At 42.6% G+C, this 21,701-nt stretch overlaps 2 long non-coding RNA genes across 2 annotated transcripts in view; one reads left to right on the forward strand and one right to left on the reverse strand.

The window, feature by feature from the left end:
* The window catches only part of LOC138921471 (uncharacterized), a 68,572-nt gene that overhangs the window by 37,793 nt on the left and 9,078 nt on the right, over nt 1–21,701 (reverse strand). Inside the window, exon 2 of the long non-coding RNA XR_011434079.1 lies at nt 20,554–20,718. This is a non-coding gene — a long non-coding RNA (uncharacterized lncRNA). The remainder of the gene's footprint in view (nt 1–20,553; nt 20,719–21,701) is intronic.
* Nucleotides 13,052–17,831, forward strand: LOC138921472 (uncharacterized). The gene is made up of 2 exons (XR_011434080.1): nt 13,052–13,136; nt 13,938–17,831. It is a non-coding gene; the product is annotated as an uncharacterized lncRNA (long non-coding RNA).

Genomic DNA, 21,701 nt, shown 5'->3' on the forward strand with positions numbered 1-21,701 from the left:
CATGACTCATTCTCCTTTTCCACGTGTCTCTCCAACCTCTAAACACTTAGAGACCCCAGAGCTCAGTCCTTGGAACTTTCTATCTACACCCACTCCCCAGGGATCTCATTCACACCCATGGCTTCAGGTATACTGACTGTTCTCTCTTTAGAACACCAGACTTTAACGTCAAAATATAGCCTCAACATCTCCACTTGGATTTCTAATATGCATATCAAGATGAACAAGTCTGAAGCTGAACTCCTGATTTCCACATCTGCCCCCACTGCATACCATCAAACCCACTCCTCCTGCAGGTTCTCAACTCCATGGCTCCAGAGACTCAAGTCTCAGTCTCGACTCTTTGCTTTTACTCATACTCCACATCTCACACATCAGCAAATCCTATCAGCTGTACCTTCACAATAAGCTCGGGATCCAACCGCTTACCCTCTGTACCGCTACCGCCCTCATCCAGCTCTCTCATCCCCTCTCTCCTGGATTATTGTATTGGCCTCGTTATTGACCTCTTTGTTTCTGCCTTGCCTCCCTCCTGTCCCAGCAAGAAGAGTCAATTCTCAACACAGAAGCCATTTATTTAACAAATATTTATTAATTGAACATTTGTCTGTCTGAAATGTGTGGACTTGTCAAGCATCTGCTCCATCTCTCCAGAGTAAATGCCAAAGCTCTCACAATGGCCAAAAGGCCGAAAATAATGCGCCCCCACCCCCACCTCTTTGTCATTTCCTAGCAAACCCTTTTTGCACATAGAACTCGAGTCATATTGGCCTCCTTACTGTCCCTCAAAGAAGCCAAGTATGCCTCCCCCTCCAGGACTTTGCACTCGGGGCTCCCTCTGCCTGGAATGTACACAATCCCCCTAAATCAGGTCTCTGCTCCAATTTCCCCTAATCAGTGAGGCCTTGCTAGAACAGTACTGCTTTACTCCAGCCCAGCACTCTCTTCCCCCGTTCTCACTGTATTCTTCTTTTGGCATTTATCTCTGCTCTAACAATATTATTGTCTATTTACTTGTGTATTTGTTTATGGCCTGACTCCCTCCACTACAATGTCAACTCTATGAAAGCAGAAATTTGAGTTATTTTGTTCACTGCTATATTCCCAATGCTTAGAACAGTTTCTGGCATGTGGTAGATGTTCAATAAATATTTGAAAAGTGAATAGGCTTGCTAGATAAAATACAAGACGCCCAGTTAAATTTGAGTTTCAAATAAACAACAAGTAAATTTTTTTTTTTTTGAGGAAGATTAGCCCTGAGCTAACATCTGCTGCCAATCCTCCTCTTTTTGCTGAGGAAGACTGGCCCTGAGCTAACATCCGTGCCCATCTTCCTCTACTTTATACGTGGGATGCCTGCCACAGCATGGCCTGCCACGGCCACACCCGGGATCCGAACCAGCGAATCCCGGGCCCCCGAAGCAGAACGTGTGAATTTAACAGCTGCACCACCAGGCTGGCCCCAAGCAATTTTCATATAAGTCTATCCCATGGAATATTTGGACACACTTATATCAAAAAATTCTTTGTTGTTTATTTGAAATTCAAATTTAACTGTGTATCCTGTGTTTTTATTTACTAAATCTGGCAATCCTGTGAATGAATGACTATGTGGTGAGGGTGTTGAAGAATTCCAGAAGAAGACAAGGGGTAAGAAAAGACGTTCTGGCAGAAGAGTGAATTTGTAAGGTACACAGGCGTGAAAGCAGTATCACTTATCTAGAGAAGAGTAATTTAGAAAGGCCAGCCTATCCTCAACTCTGCCAGAATTACTTTATTGGAAAATGGATTTTAAAAAGGGCCAGATTCAAAACTTGGGCAGACTTTAAGTCTCGTCTTTATAGATGGGTGATGTTAAAAGTCCACAAGAAATTTAGAAGGTAGGATCTTCGTTTCTCCACCATGCCATCATTACAGGAAAGGATATACAAAATACGAAAAGAACATCCCCAAGGTGGGAGAAGAGGTATTTTTGCCTTTTCAACCCTGGGATGATATGAAGTCATTCACAGTTACTGTGTTATTAATACTGCTGATATTTTTAGGCCTAATTTATCTAGACTAAGTGTCCTCCTCTATAATGGAGGAAGTTATACGCTTATTATCTCTTTTCGCCTGAGAAAGAAGAATTTGCATTACGCAGTAGATGCTGTGGTGTGGTGCCCATAAGCCCCTTCCAGACTGAGGCACTCATTCACCCAGCTGTCAGGAGTGTTGACTGCTCACTGCTCTGGTTTGAATTATTTTCTGTGAGTTGCTACTAGCCAAAGAGAACCATCTTGCCCAAGTCACACTCTCAACTTGGGGTGGCCCACACCCTCGCCCCAGCACTCCCTGTGGGGTCAGCGGAGGCCTTTGTTGTGATCGCAGTGCAGTCCATCCCTTCCTTCTGCTCAGTCCTTCTTCCTTCATGTCCTATTCATGTTGATCTGATGAAAGCCCTCCCCCCATAAATTTACTATATGCTAATCCCCACCTGCTTCTTGGAGATGAGAAGAATCTGCTTCTTGGGGAGCTCAAACTAAGATAGTTGGTTCCAGGAGTGGTCTGAGGAAGCCCAATCTAAAATGGATTTTGGAGCTGGATTACCCACAGGTCACTGTCAGTGACACCAGCACTGTGGTAGGTGGAGCAGCATAGTGTTTGGCACACTGTAGCCGTGTGGTTGTTAAAACTTTCAGTGGTGGAGAACTGGGATGGGATATCGGTGGAAGATAATGCGGAGGCAATATCTCAGGCATTTGAGAAGTTCAGGGGAAGTAGCAATTATAAGAACTATGGAACTGGGTGGCTGTTGCTGTGGACATTTGATGCATTGGAGGCAGATAATGACAGGCTGAGGATGCTTAGTCAACAATCAGAAAGCCAGTACTCGCTAGCATCATGTCAAGAGACTCATCGTATATCTGGAGCACAGAAAAAGCTGAGGATTAGGCCTAGCACTTAATTATAAGAGAAAGAGAGATCCAGGAGAGATTGAATTCATGTGATCTCCCACTGTTGCACTCGCTCTCCTCCCTCAGCTCACACTATGGACCATGGAGGTTCCCTTATGACCAGGCGGCAGAGAGGAAAAGGCATGCTGAGTTCAAGGGGTCGGTGTGGCATGTGGATGCAAGATGAAAATGTCTGGTGCCTGCACCACAGCTCCATTGTAGCCCAGCAGTGGGAGACCCTGAAAAGACAGCGGAGAAAATCCTGCCAGGTGGCAGATTTCTGGGCAGCGCACCTAGTCATCTACTCTTGGAGATTAGCTTCACTAATTGCTCAGGAGGCTAGGGGCAGAAATATGAGAAGATTAGAGGCAAAGACATTCGGGGAAGAGGCATGTTGATGGATCTATGGGCATGGCCCAAAGTGTGAAGGTTTTTGAATCCCATTGTTAATGCCCATCAGAGAACCTCCACTGTGGGAGAGGCACTAGAACAAGCAGACGAATGACTTAACTGGTAGTTGTCAGCCAGCCTGTCATCAGCCACCCCAGTGTTAGCACAATGAGTGCGTGAACAGAGTAGCCATGGCGGCAGGGATGGAGGCTATTCGTGGGCTAAGAACATGGACTCCCACTCACCAAGGCTGGTCTAGTTACTGCAACTGCTGAATGTCCAGCCTGCCAGCAGCTTAAACCAATCCTGAGTCCCCGAAATGGTACTGGAGACCCTTTAACCATTTGGTGGCAGGTTAATTACACTGGACCCCTGCTACGCTGGATGGGACAGCAATTAATCTCTACAGGAATCAATACATATAGATGTTGGTTTGCCTTTTCTGCCCACAGGGTCTCAGCCAGCACCACCTTCTGAGGGGTTACAGACTGTTTAATGCACAAACGTGGAATCCCATATGCCACTGTATCAGTAAGAGGGACTCACTTGACAGCAAAGGAGTGTAAAAGTGGACACATGACTGTGGGATCAACTAGACCATGACAGCCTGATAAAGGGATAGAACGGCCTTTGAAGGGGCCATGGAGGCCCAGGCTTGGAGGTGAAAACCTGTGAGGATGGGGTGTCATCCTTCAGGTTGCAGAGCATACACTGAATCAGCTACTATATGGTGCTGTGTCCCCAGAAGGAAGAATACATGGGTCTGGGAAATGAGGTGGAAGTAGGAGTGGCTGTGCTTCTCATCACAGCTGAGACTATCGGGAATTTGTGCTTTCTGTCCTTGCAACTCTGGACTCTGTGGGTTTAGAGATCTTGTATCCTAATGGGAAACCATTTCCACTAGGAGACACAGCAATAGTTCCATTAAACATTAAGCTGTAGCTGCTGCCCAGTCACTTCAGGCTCCTTGTTGTAGGAAACAAGACAAAAGAAATCATCATCCTGGAAATGTATCATACTGGGGACATAGCAGGGATGATTGACCCTGGTCACCAGGAGGAGATGGGGCTGCTGATATATAATGGTGCCAGGGAAAAATGTGTTTGGCAATTGGGTCATCTCTAGGGGACTTCCCAGGTATCCCTTTCCTAATTTTGAGGGTAAATGAACAAGTTGCCACAGTCACAGCATGAGAAGAGCATGGTAACCAGGGTCAGAGACTTCTCAGGGATGACAGTCTAGGTCGCCCCACCAAGTAAGCCACCAAGACCAACAGAGATGCTAGCCGGGGGGAGGGGGACATAGAATAGGTAGCAGAAGTGGGAGACGATCTCTTAGAGCTTCAGGATCTGTCGCTACATTGACAGAAGCTGTGGTTTCCCCTGCCAACTTTCTCTTTTAAATTTTCTGGAAAAAGAACCAACCAGAATCCTGGAGAAACTGTTTGCAGAACTTAATTTACAAAGAAAATAATCCAAGCAGCAGAAAGGGTGGACTATAGTTAATAGCTAATACTGCGATCCACTGCCCGGATCTTCCCTTCAGCGCTGAGATACCATTTCCCCAGCTGTTGGGAGTGTTAGCAGCTGAAGGCACTCAGCTGACTCACCCTCCAGGAAATGCTCTCAGTCCCTTGCCCAAGAACACACCCTCCCTGGGGCCAGTCCCAGCCAAAGACTGATGGATGCAGGATACAAAGGTTTACCCCCTTTGCGTCAAGGTGGGACAAGACAGGGCTATGCTCAGCTCATCTTTGGCTGCAGCCTGGCTTTTGTTGTTTTCTAGTTCAGCTCCTCCCTCTGCCCAATCTTGTTTCCTTCCCTCTCCATTGGTGCTGATCCCAAAGACACTCCCCAATAAACTTCCTGCACGCAAATCTGTCTCAAAGTCTGTGTCTCAGGGGACATGACCTAAGAAATCTTTGTCACAAATTTATTATAATTTATGACCAGGGAGTGTTAAATAATACGAGAAACAACCTGAGGAAAGAGTCATTATCTGATAATCCACAAAGGAAATCACAGAGAGGAACTGGATGAATAGTGCTACTAGATAATGAGTGTTATTGGGTTAAGCTTTACAGATGGGGAAAGACTCCCCGGTGTGATTGCTTCCAGAAGAGAATCAGAGTGAGGATAAATGAATCAGAAGGTTTGGGTAAAGACCAATATGAGGCAATGTTCTGGGAGAGGAGGCATATCAGAGACATCCTGTATCATGTCTTACATCCTCTTGGCCCATGTTTTTATTCTAGCCATCAATGTGACTGGTGTTACGTGGAGTTAAGCGGGGCTAGATTGCATCCTAATCAGTGAGAATGTCACCAGCAACGTGCAGGTGTAACGTGATAGCGTCTCACCTCAGCTGTATCATATTTCTCTCACTTTCTGCCCTGTGGGATGCCTGTAGGAGTCCATTCAGCCATTCTGACACAGTGGCTGTGCAAACCTGGCAGGGAGTGTCACTTCCTGGGACAGCCCTTGACCAGTGACCAATTGACCAGGTGGACAATTCTGAGGTATATTTTACATTGTCCCTGAGAGAGTTCCCTGAAGGACTGAGCCCAATGACCAGCTTAATAACACACCGGTGGAGTGATTTTCCTCCTTCCCTGTTTTAGTCTTCCTAGTCTTATTCCTGTTTCTTGGGATCACTTCCCAAAATAAATTACCTGCATGCAAACCCTTATCTTAGACTCTGCTTTTTAGGGAAACTCAAGCTAAGACAGTTGGACCCAGAAGTAACCTAGAGAGGAAACCTTCGGAGAGGAGTCTTGATCATCTTCACCAGTCAAGGACCTCTGACTGGTGTTAAGTGGGGTGATAACCACTGGCTTGTAGCAGCACCCTAATCATGAAGAATTTCACTAGTGATGGATTGGGCAGAGATGTGGGTAGATGCTGGAACACTGTCTTATGCCATAGTAATAACACCTGAATGGTATGGGAACAATGCATACCATATGGATTTGGAGCTGGCTGGGTCTTCTTTACAGCATTAGAAGTCAGGAAAAAGAAAATGACAGGCTCAGATTAATCAAATATCAACTTAAGACATTCAGCGAAAGTCAGAAAGCCTCCATGGTGGCATTTGAAAAGGCTCTTGTCTCCTGTACCTCAGGCCCAGGATTTAAGCGTGAGGATACAGAGCTACAACAGATAGCAAACGCACTGCCTTGACAAGTCTCCTATGCCAAAGTCAGAGCCCTGATAGGAAATGAGTGAGACCCTGGGACATGGGAAGGGGGCGTTGGGTGAACGAATGGAGAATCTTGAGCCCCCAGGTTCCCCTGAACTCTCCAGGTTGGCAGAAGTAGCCCACCATCCCATGCTGGAGGAAAGAAGCCTCTTTTCTCCTGGAGATCCTTCAAAGACCTCACTTAAGGCAATGCCTTATAGATGAGTATCTTCCTCCAGATCTGCTCCTGCTTCCCTTCGTTGCCTCAAGATCTGGCGAATATGTACTGGCAGGAAACGGGAAAGCATATCTAGGGACGGATCTTGAGGAAGTTAGGTGGGAAGGGCAAGGTCTAAGGCTGGGTGGGTGAGAATTCATTGGTATGAGAATGTTCTATGTTTAGGAGTGTGGTGTCCTGGCAAGGACGTTCTAATGAGTCCTAATATGTCTGGGGTTGCTCCACAAACATCGAACATGTTGATGACCTGCAGTAAATGGGGTAGAGATGAAGGAGCTGTCTTGCAGAGTATTGAGGAGGGGGTTAGAAGGCTCAGGGAGATAAAAATATAAAAATATAAAAAATATTATTATGTGATACAGAGACCTGGTTCCTGTGGATGCGGTCCAGGGAACACTGCCTCCATTGAAGCAATGAGGATGTGCTAATGAGGGGGCACCAGCATCTTTGAAAAGCCCAATGATGGTTATCCTCCATGAAGCAGAGGTAACTATAGAAGATTCTGCCATGGAACTGGGCTCTCTAGCACCAGTGAGGCTGAAAGAATTCTGGAATAGCAGAGCCCGGGGGGTAGTACTTAACAGACAAGGGCAAGGTGGATGTCACAGAAACAGGCAGCAAGGTCAGACTCTCAAACAGGGTGCCTTCTCTCGCAAAGTTTTGTGGCAACGGCTAATAAACAGACCATAGTGATGCTAGGGAGGCAAGATAGGTGAGCAGTTAACTAAGTTGTTACTTGACTTATATAACTAGAAAAATTCGAAAGCTGAGTGAACAAAAGGCTAACATCAACTGCAAAGTGGAAAATCATGACCCCTCACCTAGTTCCCAGATCTGAGCCAGTTCCCACTCCCAGACCATTGATTGAAGGACAGGCTAGGTCCACTTGAGAAAGGCCCCTACAACGCCACTATAGGAATATGCAGTTATTATTTCCCCCTTTCCTTCCCTAAAGAGATCTGTGGTAACGTATCAGATAAAGATATAAAGGGAAAAGGAGAATGACCAGGCCTTTTGAGGGCTATTGGATACAAGGGACTCAAGCACCACCATGATCCCCCAGTTATAATAGAAACTTATGGAAGCCAGGTGATAAAAGGAATCCTGCCCAAGTCCATCTGACGGCGGGTCCAGTGAGTCTGCAGACCCGTCTGTGGTTATTGTCCCAATCCCCAAGTGCATAATTCGGATGCATATACTCAGCAGTCAGAATCCTTACATTGGAATTCTGATCTACGGAATAAGAGCTATAATTACAGTAGGAAGGGCCAAGTGGAGGGCCTTAAAGCTGCCTTCCTCCATCCAAGATAGTAAATAAGAAGCAATAATGTATCCCAAGAAAAACTGTAGAGATAGGCAAAGGGATGCAAGGGTAGGGACCTCCATTATATCCCCATTCAATTCACCTGTATGGCCCTTGTGAAAACCAGATGGTTCGAGGCAGGTGGTGACTGGAGCTACCCAGTTGCAGCTGTTGTACCAGATGTTGCATCTTTACTGGAATATATTAAGACAGTCTCTGGCACGTGGAGTGCACCTACTGATTCACTGAATGTGATCTTTCTAATTGCCATCAATAAAGGAAATAAAAAAACCAGCTTGCTTCTACAAGACAACAGGGTATAGACACTGTCTTGTCTTGTGTTAACTCTTCTGTCTGTGACCACATAGCCCACAGGGACCTTGATCATTTTGATCAACTGTGGAAGCAGAATATCATGCTGATTAGTGAATTAATGACATTATGCTCATTTTGATTCGATGAGCAGGAATTGATGCAAACTTTGGATGCCCAGGAGAACATGTGTGTCAAAGGGTGGGAGATAAACACCACAAAGATTCATGGATGGAAGTAGACACAGCTGTAGAAAAGCTCTGATGATTTACAGGATTCTTCCACAGAGATTATCAAGCTACTAGTGAGATTAGGTCCTGTTATTATTGTAATTCACCCAAAATAGACAATAAAAGGAAAAGGAAAAAGGTCTGAGAGAGTAGTCTACAAGAACCTTTTGTGTGTTTGCTGAGGTGCCCCCTGGTTTTTAGGTTTGACCATGTTGCTGCTGCAACTAAGGAGCGAATGAGTGAGAGGCAGCGAAAGAACCTTAGAAATAGAGATTTACTGTTGTTTTGTGCATAATTTTCTAGTTGTTGGCACTTCCAGGAAACCCAAATGACATGGGTTCCTTAGAAGTAGATAAATAGCCACTGCAATTGTTGGGAGAAACAAGCAAAAAAAAAAACTACGCATAAAACAATACAAGTATGCGAGCAGGTGTGAATGCTGGCACCACAAGGAGTAAAGAGAATGCTAGAGTCAGCTTTGGGGTGGCAAGAATCCCGGGGAGCAGTGATGCCCGAGGAAAAGCAGGGAGAAGCAGAGGCACAAAGAAAGGCAGAATGGACCAAGAGCAGGTAAGTGTGCATGAGATAAAGGCACGGGAAGAGGGAGAAGCAGAGTTGTGAAAAGCTGAAATGAAAGAACAGGGAAAAAGATCAATGAGCTGTGACATTCATAGGAAGGACAGCAAAGCTGAGTGATACCAAAACACTGATCTACCTCAAAACAATTATTACTGCCTTTCCCAAATACAAGATCAATTTCTTCCAGGAAAGATAACCACAAATTCTCCTAAATTTGTTTTCAAAAGTGACTTTTATCACTTCGTTTTAGAAAAATTATGCTTGTTCACTTTAGACGTTTTGTAAAATACAAATTAGAAAAAATAACACTCATAATTCTACTACTCAGAGATTAAGACCATTAAAATTTGGACGTTGACTGTTCAAAGGTTTGGTGTGTGTGTATTCTATTTTAATAAAAACAGGATTGGAGCTGGTGCCGTGGCTGAGGGGTTAAAGTTGTGCACACTCCGCTTCGGCAGTGCGGGTTCGAAGGTCCAGATCCAGGGCTCGGACCTACACCACTCATCAGCTGTGTTGTGGTGGCGATCCACACACAAAATAAAGGAAGACTGGCACAAATGTTAGCTCAGGGCTAATCTTTCTCGGGCAAAAAAAGAGGAAGATTGGCAACAGATGGTAGCTCAGGGTGAATCTTCCTCAGTAAATAAAAAAAAACAAAAAACAACAAAAAACCAGTATCATGCTGCGTAAGACAATTTCTTTTAAAAATGCATTGTTTTCGTCTGTGGGAAGAACAATAGTACTTGCCTCAAATCACATTCAATTTCTAAAAGGAACTCAATGGATGGTAGAAAATCTCTTCTGGGATTATATTTATTTGAATCCTCAACATCATATTTTCTTCTTCTGGAATGTGCTATATCACTGTACCGTGAAGCCAGGGCCAGGTCAGGCTCAGCCTGGCTTTTTTTTTGCCTCTGCAGAACTCCACAACCTCCCTCATGTGACGTTATCAGTAGCTTGCTACAGCTGACCTACATATTTAATTTATTTTTATGGAGCCTTTTTCTGGAACAATTAAAAAAAATGTTCTGGGATATCTTCCACAAGAAATGGAAAGGAAGAGCTGTCAGTCTCAGGGAATGGCAGGGCAGATCACCGCTCCACCTCGCTGTGACTCTGCTGCAGGGGGTCTGTGTCTCACTGCCCTGCCTCCATGGTCCTCTCTAAGGCTGGAAAGAGTAGCTGAATAGAAGTTTATGAGGCCAGGTAATAAATGGGGTGTGTATAATGACTCAAAGTCATCTTGCCTTCTCATTAACAATGAGATGTTGGGCAAGTGACTGAAATTTTTTGAGCCTTGGTTTCTTTTCATCAGCTGATGGGAATAATACCTATGCTATAAAATAGTGGCAAAAACTGAATAAGACTATGTGGGTAAAGAACAGGTGTTTCTGCAATATGCACAGAAACCAGAAACCACTCATTTTGCAAACTTGCACACTAGAAGGCAGAGGGTTTATGGGAAAAAACAGGGTTGGGGAAGGTTGCTCAAAACCTATGCAAATTTGTAACCAAAGCACTGAGAATAACAATACCTGTCATAATAAAATACTATTGCAGTTAAACTTCTCCTAAAAAAAGAAATACTGAGTAAATATGAGACTTGCCTTTAAGAAAAGGTGATGGTTGCTTGATGGAAGATGGTACGAGTAAGGGTAGATGCTGCCAATTTACAAAGATGAGGGCAAAATGCACCAAGATCCAGGAAAACTTCCCAGTGAGCTCCTCCAAGGCAGAGCCAAGAGGAAGAAAGCGGGGTGAATGGGCACGGTGTTCTGTACTGGATTACTTCATGACTTCCTGTGTGGTTTATGTTTAAGCTTATTAAACAGTGTGCATTGAACTGTAAAATATTAACTTGTGTGCGTTGAGCTGCAAAATAGTGACATGCTGGGGAAAATCACATATGGATCAATGCAATCTTGATTATATTGATACCCCCCTGTTTACCATTCATGTATGGACTAATTTTCATTACATAGATGCTGGAGCAGAATAGGCTGTATGTAGTATAGGGGCTGGCTCATAGTAAATGCTCCTTAAATGGTTGTAAAATCATCTTCATCGTCATTATCATCACACTTATCATCAAAATGATCATCATAAATGTTTATCCTCACTGCTCAGGAATTCAGAATAGAGAAGAAAGTTAATACACAGAACCAGCAGACAAGGGAGCCTAAGGAAAACCCACCCCAAAGCAAGATTCTGTCTCCAGCCAGAGGTTCATCTATGTTCCTGTTAAGACAAGAGCTGGTTCCAGGATGTTGGCAGTTTTGAGTTCCAGCTGAAAGTGACAGTGAGAGTAGAACCAGATGGCTTTAGGGATATCCATACCAATTTTTGTAATTTACCGTTTCCCAGGTAATCTACTTATGGTTGGTATTGGTGGGCTTATTTAGTGTCCAAATGGAGAACAGAATGAGGCTCTTCTGATTTTATTTTTACCAGTCATCCACTAAACTGGAATTGTGAGTAAGGACAAACCGAGTCTAATCCCTGTGTTTCACACAGTTTCAGATTTACCATTTATTGCAAAAGGTCATGGAGAAATAGAGAGCTCATATTGTAACAAGATTTGACCTTTACGTAAGAACTACTAATGTTTCTTTGTTTTTGCAACAACCTTCTGTCCTGCTTGCTGTTTGACAGAAATTTGTGGGAAAAGGCAATAATGATTTTAAGAATTAAAAACCAATTACTTCATATAGAATCTTTTTCAAATATTAATGAGCTTCAATCTCAGAATCTACTTAGTGCCACATTAGCCTGACTCCACTTTGGCTGACATAAACCTTTGCTCCAGACTGTCTTGGAGAACCACAATGGCCCAATCTGTGGAAGGAAACATAAAGTTGAAAAGACAAAACCTAGAGTGGTGCTTGTTTTTATGAAACTGTCCACAAATGGCGTAACACACAGTCTTATGAATTTATACATTCAACAACCAGGAAATTCCAGAGTTAAAATTCTTATGTTGATTCAGCCATAGAGCACATTTAATATGGTTTATTATATGCCCTAAAAATGTAAGCCATACTGCGTTATGATTTCGTATACCATTCAAAGGGAAAATGGGAAGACCAACTTATGGCTCAAATGATCAAACTGATCCCAAACTTAGGATCAAATGAATACTGCTGTGAAAATCTTTGGAATTCCTTATTCTTTGATCATGTATGTTTGAATGCATATGTTTCATACTACATTTTTTTCTGGGTTTAGGTAAACGGTGTATCAAAAGAAAAAGAAATTGTCTTTCTAAAGTTGAATCCCTAAATTACAATTTTTCGAATCAGGAAGCTTTAAGTCAAAGTTCTTGCAAAAACTCATAAAATGTTCTATTTTGTGCTTGTTCTTAAATACATTATTTAAATCTTCATGACTTTAGGTTGGCTTGATTTTTTTCCCTTCCTCCATTGGGAGTACATTCCTGCCAAGTTGGAAGTTTCTAACAATCATTTTTGAATGACATAAATGCAAAAAAATCTCAACCGTCTGTCTGCAGTAGGAAAAATTAGATTTCTTTCACCATTGTTTTACTGCAGGCTCATGAAGCTATTTTTATAAAACTATTTTTCTTTCATGGGGGGAGCAAGTTCGGTACAAGTATGTTGACTTAAAACCCAAACTAAATTTTTCTAGGAAGGTCTTCAGTAAATGAATGACTATTGTATAATCTTAAATATTATTACTTAAAAAAAATTTTTTGTTTCAATTTTCACTGACTTGAGTGATTTGGGGAAGGTGACTGGTCTTTCTAAACTTCCTTTTCTCAAAGTAAAATTGACTATAGTTTATGTAATAGACTATAGTGACTATTGTTATTTGTCTGCCTAGCAAGATTTCCCGACGCCTTTCTTTGGTTATTTCCCGCCCTAGGAGTGCTTCCCTGGGATTTCTTGATTTGGAGCCTGAGGAAGAACAGCCTTGCCGCTGAGGCCAGGTGCTAAAGGGCTATGAAGGTATGTGTGCAGGTGGGAGCGTAGGTGAGGCGGCCATCTCCTCCACCAGGGGCAGAAACCTATGTGCATTAGAAGGGGATAAAATCAAGCAGAACAAAGAGAAATGAGCAACACATGGGCCAGGTTGGGGATGGAGCCAGTGTGGGCACTAGTGAGCGAGCATGAAGGAGAGTAAGACCTTCCTTATCTTCTTTCCGGTCCCAGCAGCCCAGGTCCTATAGGTGCAGATCAATCCCTTTGATCCTAGGAGGTACTCCATTAGCCTGAGGCTTGTGAACTAGAATATCCCCTATTATACTAAATTTATAGCTAGATTTCTGATATATGCACCCCAAAGAGTCCTAGCACAGTGTCCTTGTTAAGTCTGCTGTGTGGGGTTGAATACAGGGCAATGGTTCTCAAACTTTAGCATGCATCAAAATCACACGGAGGGCGTGTAAAACGCTGCTGCGCTCCATTCTTAGAATTTCTGATTCAGTAAATCTGGAGTGGAGGCCTGAGAATTTGTCTTTCTGACAAGTCCCAGGGGGTGCTGCTGCTGCTGCTGGTCCAGAGAGCACACTTTCAGAAACACTGATGCAGGGTTAACACAGACCTTTATACAACCAACGCTCTTGAGTAAGGAACAGCCCGCCTCACGAAACAAGGCACTCCCCGTCACAGAAAATCCTCAAGAAGCAGCTGGGTGAAGATTCTCAGGGATGCTGCAAAAGGGATTTTCCATTGTGTGGAAAGTTATATTAGACTCCTATATCCCCTTCTAACAACTAATATTTTATGATTCTTTTAAATTTCTTCTAGGTGAGAGCAAGAGCACAAACGAATGCTACATCTGGTTCTTCCAAATAACAGAGAGACACAGGAAAACTGAATGTGTTCTTGCCTCAGGTTCAGACTTGTTCAGTACAGCAAGCACTACAGTGCGTTTCCATATTGACTTTGGGAAAAACACATTGCACTGTTTATGAAGTTCTGTAGTCAATCAGCAAACACAAATCTAGCCCCTACTTGAGACTGCTAATAAAGCATATTTATTATGTCCTCACTCCCAAACCCAGTGTAACAACTCTACAAACTATATACATGAATAACTACGGCCAGAGTTTATTTCATAATATATTAAAAATTCTAACTTGAAGAGGCAATCAATTCTACCAGCTCCAGAAGCTCCTTTCTGTTACCATTACCAATGGCTAAAACTAATGGTTAGGCCACTAAATATCACGTAGGGGAAAAAACCCTTTGTTTCCTCTTTAAATTTTTGAGAAAGAACAAATTGTGTTGAACAAACATGATAATGAAAATATTATAGCTTTGCTGGGTATTGTTACATTTTCATTGTGTTGTAACCGCCTCTCAGGATTATGTTTTTCTAGCATGGGGCATTGTCTATTTTTTTTTCTTCTTATTCTCCCCAAAGCCCCCCAGTATGTAGTTGTATATTCTATCCGGGAGTGCCTCTGGCTATGCTATGTGGGATGCTGCCTCAGTGTGGCCTGATGAGTGGTGCCATGTTCACACCCAGGATCCAAACTGGCAAAAACCCTGGGCCACCGAAGCAGAATGCGAGAACTTAACCACTTTGGCACAGGGAGGGCCCCTGGGCATTGTCCACTTTTGAATAATCTTCTCAGGCTTATTGCAGCTGGTAGAACCAGGACAGACACAACAATTGTTGGGCAATATCTATGATGCACTATTGTTAAATATGTTGAATATCACCTAAGAAATCGTTTCTTAGAAACCATTCTTAAAGGCACAAACCTCAGTAGTAATTCTTTGATAAAGGAAAGACACCAACAGGTTATTTTAGATGTGTTTTGAGACTTCAAAAATTTAACCAGGCTAGGGCCCGGCCCCATGGCACCATGGTTAAGTTTGCGCTCTCCCTTGGGTGACCGGGGGTTGGGTGGCCCATGGTTCGCCAGCCTGGATCCCGGGTGCAGACCTACACACTGCTTATCAAGCCATGTTGTGGCAGGCGTCCCACATATAAAATAAAGGAAGAAGATTGGCACAGATTTAGCTCAGGACTAATCTTCCTCAAAAAAAAAAAAATTTAACCAGACCATATTAGTCTTAAGATATTTTTAAAAAGGAACTAATGAAAATGAAGAAATATCAGTATTTCATCTTCTGAAATTTACATATAAATAATATATATGGATCTGTCACTTACGAGTCTTACTACTTTGGGCAAATCTCGATTCCTCAAGCTCCCCAAAGCTCAGTTTTGCCCTCTGTAAAGTGCAGAGGTTGGACTGAATGTTGTCTATGTTGCTTTCAAAGACAACATTCCAGAGTCTTATGGTGGTGGGGTAGCATCATGATTCATTAACAATTTTCTTTAAACACATCTCAGGTTATTGAAGTTCCTAGAATTCAGGACTTGAATCCATTCCACGCCTTTATTTAGGAAACAGAAACACTGAGAAAATGAGCAGTATCTGACTAAACTTCACAGGGAATGGTTACTCTATTAAAGGAGAAAACTGTAAACTCTAGAAGTAGGCAGAAATCTGTGCATCGGCATTGTGGGCTTGTTGGAGACGTGCTGGAGGAAGACTCGTGCAGCCCGTTCGTTATTCATGGAGGTTCTTCCTTCCCCCAAAACAGCACCTCACTGTGATTTCTCAGTGAATTTCACAATATGCTCTGTGCTAGCTACATCATTAACTCTTTTATATATGGGGAAATGGAAAGAAAAGAAGAAAGCAATTTTTCCAGGTTTACGCAATGAGTAAGTGTAAAAATAAGATGTAAAAACTTGAAATTTAGAGTGGAGACTTATAGTCATATGAAGATACTGGAGAATTGATTTAAAGTGTAGAAAGTCAATGTTAACTGAGTTTCCTTTTCTGTCAACATGAAAACTGAATAACTTTAAAGATAATAATTGTATGGGAACATATATCATCACTGTTTACAAAAGAAACCATTTAAAGTACTATGCCAATTCACTTTCAACTACTGTTGAAAATCAAAAAAACTCCGAATCACAAATGAAATTTGCTATGGTGTGAGCACAATTAAAATGACAAATGGACTGTGTGTCAGTAAATGCAAGATATTGAAGATTTTATTCAAAGGAGAGCCTATGTATATTAAGCCTGGATTTCCTGATTTGAGAAGGATTAGCCCAACTCAATAGAAAGCCAAAGAAAACATACACTTCATCTGTGGAGAAAATAGAAAATGCTTAAATTTCTCTTGATGGCATAAGGCTGCAGGACAATCAGGTCCTTGCAAGGATTGGTTCTCACATATTCAGTCAATAATATATAACACACAGTCTTTACCACTCTGTTGAGCCTGCTGGCATAATTCGCAGCAGAGAAAAGAAATACATCCTTTGGCAACTTTTGGCTTATCGTCCAGAGAGTCTGCTGTTTGATATATTTAACAAAACAGTGGACCTCGATATTGCATTTCTACTGAGCAGAAATATCCCAAGAATGCACAGAGAGAAAATAAATAAGAATATGATTCTAGTAGAGGAATTGAAACAAATGCGAAGACAGAGGAAGATCAAAGTACACAAAAAATTAGTTTCACATACTAAACATTTTAAATTACTGGGAATTTATTATATGTTGGCATCAACTGGGAAGATCATACATCCATAAATCTATAATATAACCAAGAGTTTTTATATCTTAAAAGAAGTTGTTAAAATATGGTTGGATATACCGTAGAGTCATGTTTAAAAACAGAGTCATTCAATATTTGTAGCTTTCTTAACTGTTTTGATAAACCCTGGAGTTAGGGAATGGTAAACAAGGCTAGAGGAAAGGAACAGGAGCCCGAAGGGTGTAAGGAGACTCAGCAGACTGTGTCTGTAGCATGTTGGATGGTCAGTAAAATGAGACTAGAATGGGTCTCTGTAGGCTTCATGCTACACTTTCTATCATTTATTGAGTATCTTCGTATGTCCTCACGTCTGCCCAAAGAATATAGCTGCATAGGCTATGTTTTCTGACTTTCTGTATTCTTTTTCTTTTGCTGAGGAAGATTCGCCCTAAGCTAACATCTGTCACCAATCTTCCTCTTTTTTTCTGAGCTAACATCTGTGCCAATCTTCCTCTATTTTGTACATGGGTCACCGCCTCAGCATGGCTGAGGAGTGGTACAGGCCTGTGCCTGGGATCTGAACTGCAAACCTGGGCTGCCGAAGCAGAGTGTACTGAATTTAACCACTAGGCCACAGGGCTGGCCCTGACTTTCTATGTTCTTGATGCTCTGGCATTTGGGGCCTTGCAGACCTGGGGAACTGCCACTTCTAGGGTTAACTAATTCCTAGAGATAACAAACAACTTGCCAGCTAGCATACTGGCTATGCAGACCGTCCCCCTTTCCCCCTTTTCCTTTGATCACACTTCTTCACTCTGAGACACTATCTCCTGCCTTAATCATCACAGGGCCAGGTACTGGACAATTGGGCACGATCCCTACAGCCCACTGCCTGCCAAAATTATTCAAACTATCCAATCACAAGTTTGTACTGCTTGCTGACCTTGCTTTCTTATTCCTTTCTGTGTAAACTGCAGTATAAGCGCCTGTCCGCTGTTCCCCTCTCTCTCTGCCTGCTCGTCTTGCTTTGGTGCTTGCCTGCGTGGCCCTGCATGGCGTGATGTGACATGGCAGGCCTCCTATTTCTAGTGGATTGTGAGTATAATAAAAAAACTTCTTCCTTCATGGCAGTCATTTTCATGTCTGTATGTCTTACGATACCTGCTCAAAACAAGTCCCAGGTACATCTTTAGAACAACTATGTTATGCATATTTACTGGATTTCTCAACTATCCCTATAGACTGCTCCAACTTAACCCATTTTTCTGAGGTTGCCTGTTGGCCTGTTACACACTGCAGTCCCCAGGCCACCTTACCCTTGATGCATGCCTTCACTCGGTACTTTAATGATGCTGTGGCTGTGATGTGACAGTGGACTGTTTTGGATGGCCCCACAACCTTTCCTATTCTTTTGGAAAATGAGAAGCCAGTCTCCCCTCCCCAAATCAGTCCTTTGTTAGATGCCATGTCTTTCTCTGTCCAGTAGATGAGCACACAATCAGACTAGGTCATCTAGACGTTGTTTTCCTGATATTTTGTTTTTGCATCATGTGATACAAGGATCAAAAATGTTGGGGCTGATTTATCCTGTCATTGGCCTGGAAGAAGCGACCATTAGTTCTTGCTGCCCAGATTCTATAGCTGTCCTGGTCGTTCTGCCTTTCCTTTGATTTTGTGAGCTGTCTCATAAGCTTCCAGCAAAGTTCTTAAGTTAGCATTGGTTTCTGTTGCTTGCAACCACAAAATCCCAAGTGATACACATGAGTACAGTGGACAGAGACACTTTATGCTAACTTAATTGTTAAGGTAAATTCACAGCGATTCCTGAAAGGCCAGGCTTTGGTTTAGACACACAGGCTTAAGGATAACTTACTGGTCACTCTCTATCAGTGGATGGAATCAGTGTGCTGAGCTGAAATGTTTGGTATACAAGGATGGATTCCCTTCTGGACTCCTCGCTCTGGAAAGTCAGAGAAGTGAGAATCTCCTCCCAGGTGGAGACTCACCCAGGGCTCTCGCAGCCCTCGCCAAAGGGTGATGCAGCCGGAGTGATACACACTCACCACTTCATCTTTTTTCCCCTCCCCATTTGGTGACTCCTCTGAGAAGTCCTGTGCCTCTGCCCTGGTCTGAGAAGGCCTGAGGTAGACACGTTTGGGCTTTTAGGCAAACCATCTCTTTTACTGTCTCTCCCGTTGGACCTTTTGCTTCACAGCCGGTGGATATGACTTGTCCATGCAGAGGCGTGAACAGATCTGAGACTCAAGTTCATGCTTCCAGTAGGAAAACACAGAGAAGGGCTTTGGGCCTACTATGTTTGAGGCTACTCAGATTTAACCTGAGTTCTTTGCTAGAAGTTGGGACCGAAGCTCCAGCCAATGATAAGGTACTTTGCTATATCTTTTGAGCATATATATCCTGGGAATCTGATGCACAAGCATAGAATTTGAGTATTCCTGGCTTTTTAGACAAATATCATCCTGAATATCACATCTTTCAGGTCAGTTGGTACACACTAATATGGCCTTATCTATTGTTTACAGGTGTCATCCATTCTGGACGTTTAGTGTCCATGCCCTACTGGCTGTCCTTTTGACATTTTGGATATCATCTCTTATATCCTTAATATCATACCCAACACTTCCTAAATGCAATTCTTATGATATGTGGTCATTCCCTCATATCCATGGGGGACTGGTTCCAGGACGTGTCCCCTTGCCCCCAAATCTGTGGATGCTCAAGTCCCTTATATAAAATGTTATAGTATTTGCATATAACCTAAGCATATGCCCCTTAGACTTTAAATCATCTCTAGATTACTTATTATTATTATTTTTAATTTTATTTTTTATTTATTTATTTAAAAACATTTTTTTGAGGAAGATTAGCCCTGGGCTAACATCTGCTGCCAATCCTCCTCTTTTTGCTGAGGAAGACTGGTCCTGAGCTAACATCCGTGCCCATCTTCCTCCACTTTATACGTGGGACACCTGCCACAGCATGGCGTGCCAAGCGGTGCCATGTCTGCACCCGGGATCTGAACTGGTGAACCCCGGGCCGTGGAGGCGGAACAGGCAAGCTTAACCACTGCGCCACTGGGCTGGCCCCTCTAGATTACTTATAATACCTAATACAATTGAAATGCTATGTAAATATTTGTTACCATATTCTTTAGGGAATAACGATAAGAAAAAGAAGTCTGTATATGTTGAGCACAGATGCAAGCATCCTAGGCCTTTCAATCCACAGTTGGTTGAATCTGCAATATGGAACCTGCAGACAGAGGGCTGAGTGGATGTGGTAGGTGGCCACAAAAGTGGTCACAAACGTTCATACTTCTCTATATTCATGCCCTTCATAATGCCTCTGCTTCCAATCAGAGGCAAAGAACATTTTCCCACTCTCTGAATCTAGGCTGGACTTGGGATTTTGCTTTGGCCAATACAACATGGCAAAAGTGATGGTGTGCCAATTCCAACCCCAGGCTTTCAGAGGCCTTGTGTGTTTCTTCTTGCTCTATTGGGACTCCTGTCTTTGCCATGTGAACAAGTCCAGTCTGGCCCGCTGGAGAATGTGAGACCATGTGGACCAGAGCTGAGCCAGCTGAGACTCTAGATGTGTGTGAGAGCCCACCCAAGACTGACAAAGCTGATCTGTAGCTGGCCGCAGAGGCAGGAAGGAACCTAGTGGAAGAGCTGCTAAGTGGAGCCTAAACCGCTGTCTCTAGTGTCATGAGCCATACAAATGGTTGCGTTAAGCCACTATCTTTTTAAGTGATCTGTTATGCAACAACAGCAATTGCTAACTGGTGCAATATATTACTTATTATTCATAAAAGTAGACTTACCTGGCAATAAAGACAACCTGGAAAAGCAGTAAGATCCGTATCCCTGGGGTCTCTAGGCAGAGGCTTGTGGTTCCTGCACCGGGTCTGTGAAATGATCCTGAGGAGAATTTTCAACTCCACATTTCGAGGAATTCTGCATTATGATAGTTTTATTCCTCTGTCATCCTAAATGCAGACAAACACATTTCAAAACATGTTATTCTCTTCTTCCCATAAATAAAATTTCCTACATTAGCATTAAAAAATCCCAAGCTAATAAAGAATTTGTTGAGCGGGGGGCTCAGGAAAGCCAGCGGGTCACGTGATGAGGGTGTGGCAGCTGCGATAGACTCTGAAACACAGCAGTGTCTTCCAAGTCATGGGCACGTCTTTAACATCTTCCCGCTGCGGCTGCTAGACCTCAGGCATACTACACTTTTGAGATTTAGTTTCATGATCAGTAAAATAGGCACAATACTCCTTCTCCATTTCAGACTTGGTATAAGCTAATCAGTTTCCTTCTAAAGAGGTGAGAACTCAAAATAGGTTAAATATACAAAGTACTAGCACATGAGGAGAATATCTTAGTAAATAGATCACCTAAGGCATGAATATCCCCAAATAAAAATATCAGTGAAATAAATAGGCTAAAACACAAATGATCAAACTGAATGAATTGTAAGATAACTACTGTAGAAAATTTTAACTTATGTTTAATGTGCACAGAAGCCTGAAGAGAAAATATGAGTTACCAAAACTTCCAAAAGAATAGATGTAAGAATGGTACTAACAGGGGATGCGGCACAGTTAACAGCCAAGAATCAAGTTTCCAGACAAACAGACTTGCTTAGTCATCCATTAGATTTTAATTTTTTTCTGAAACAAAATGAATACCTTTCTTGTCCACGCCACCAAATTTCATGCTATATATCTCATGATTATGTGTATTTCATATACATAAATATTTATATCCTGATGATGTAAAAATTTGTTTAATTGTGAAAACACACAAAATAAAATTTACCATCTTAACCATTTTTAAGTGTGCAGTTCAGCAGTGTTAGGTATACTCATGTTACATGCTGGTGATTTTTAAAGAATTAATGACAGATGGAGTTTTACAAAAGTGGGAGTGTTAGAAAAATACTTTAAAGCCTCTGCACACATGA

The sequence above is a fragment of the Equus caballus genome, chromosome 30, assembly GCF_041296265.1.
Source record: "Equus caballus isolate H_3958 breed thoroughbred chromosome 30, TB-T2T, whole genome shotgun sequence".
NCBI classification, from domain to species: Eukaryota; Metazoa; Chordata; class Mammalia; order Perissodactyla; family Equidae; genus Equus; species Equus caballus.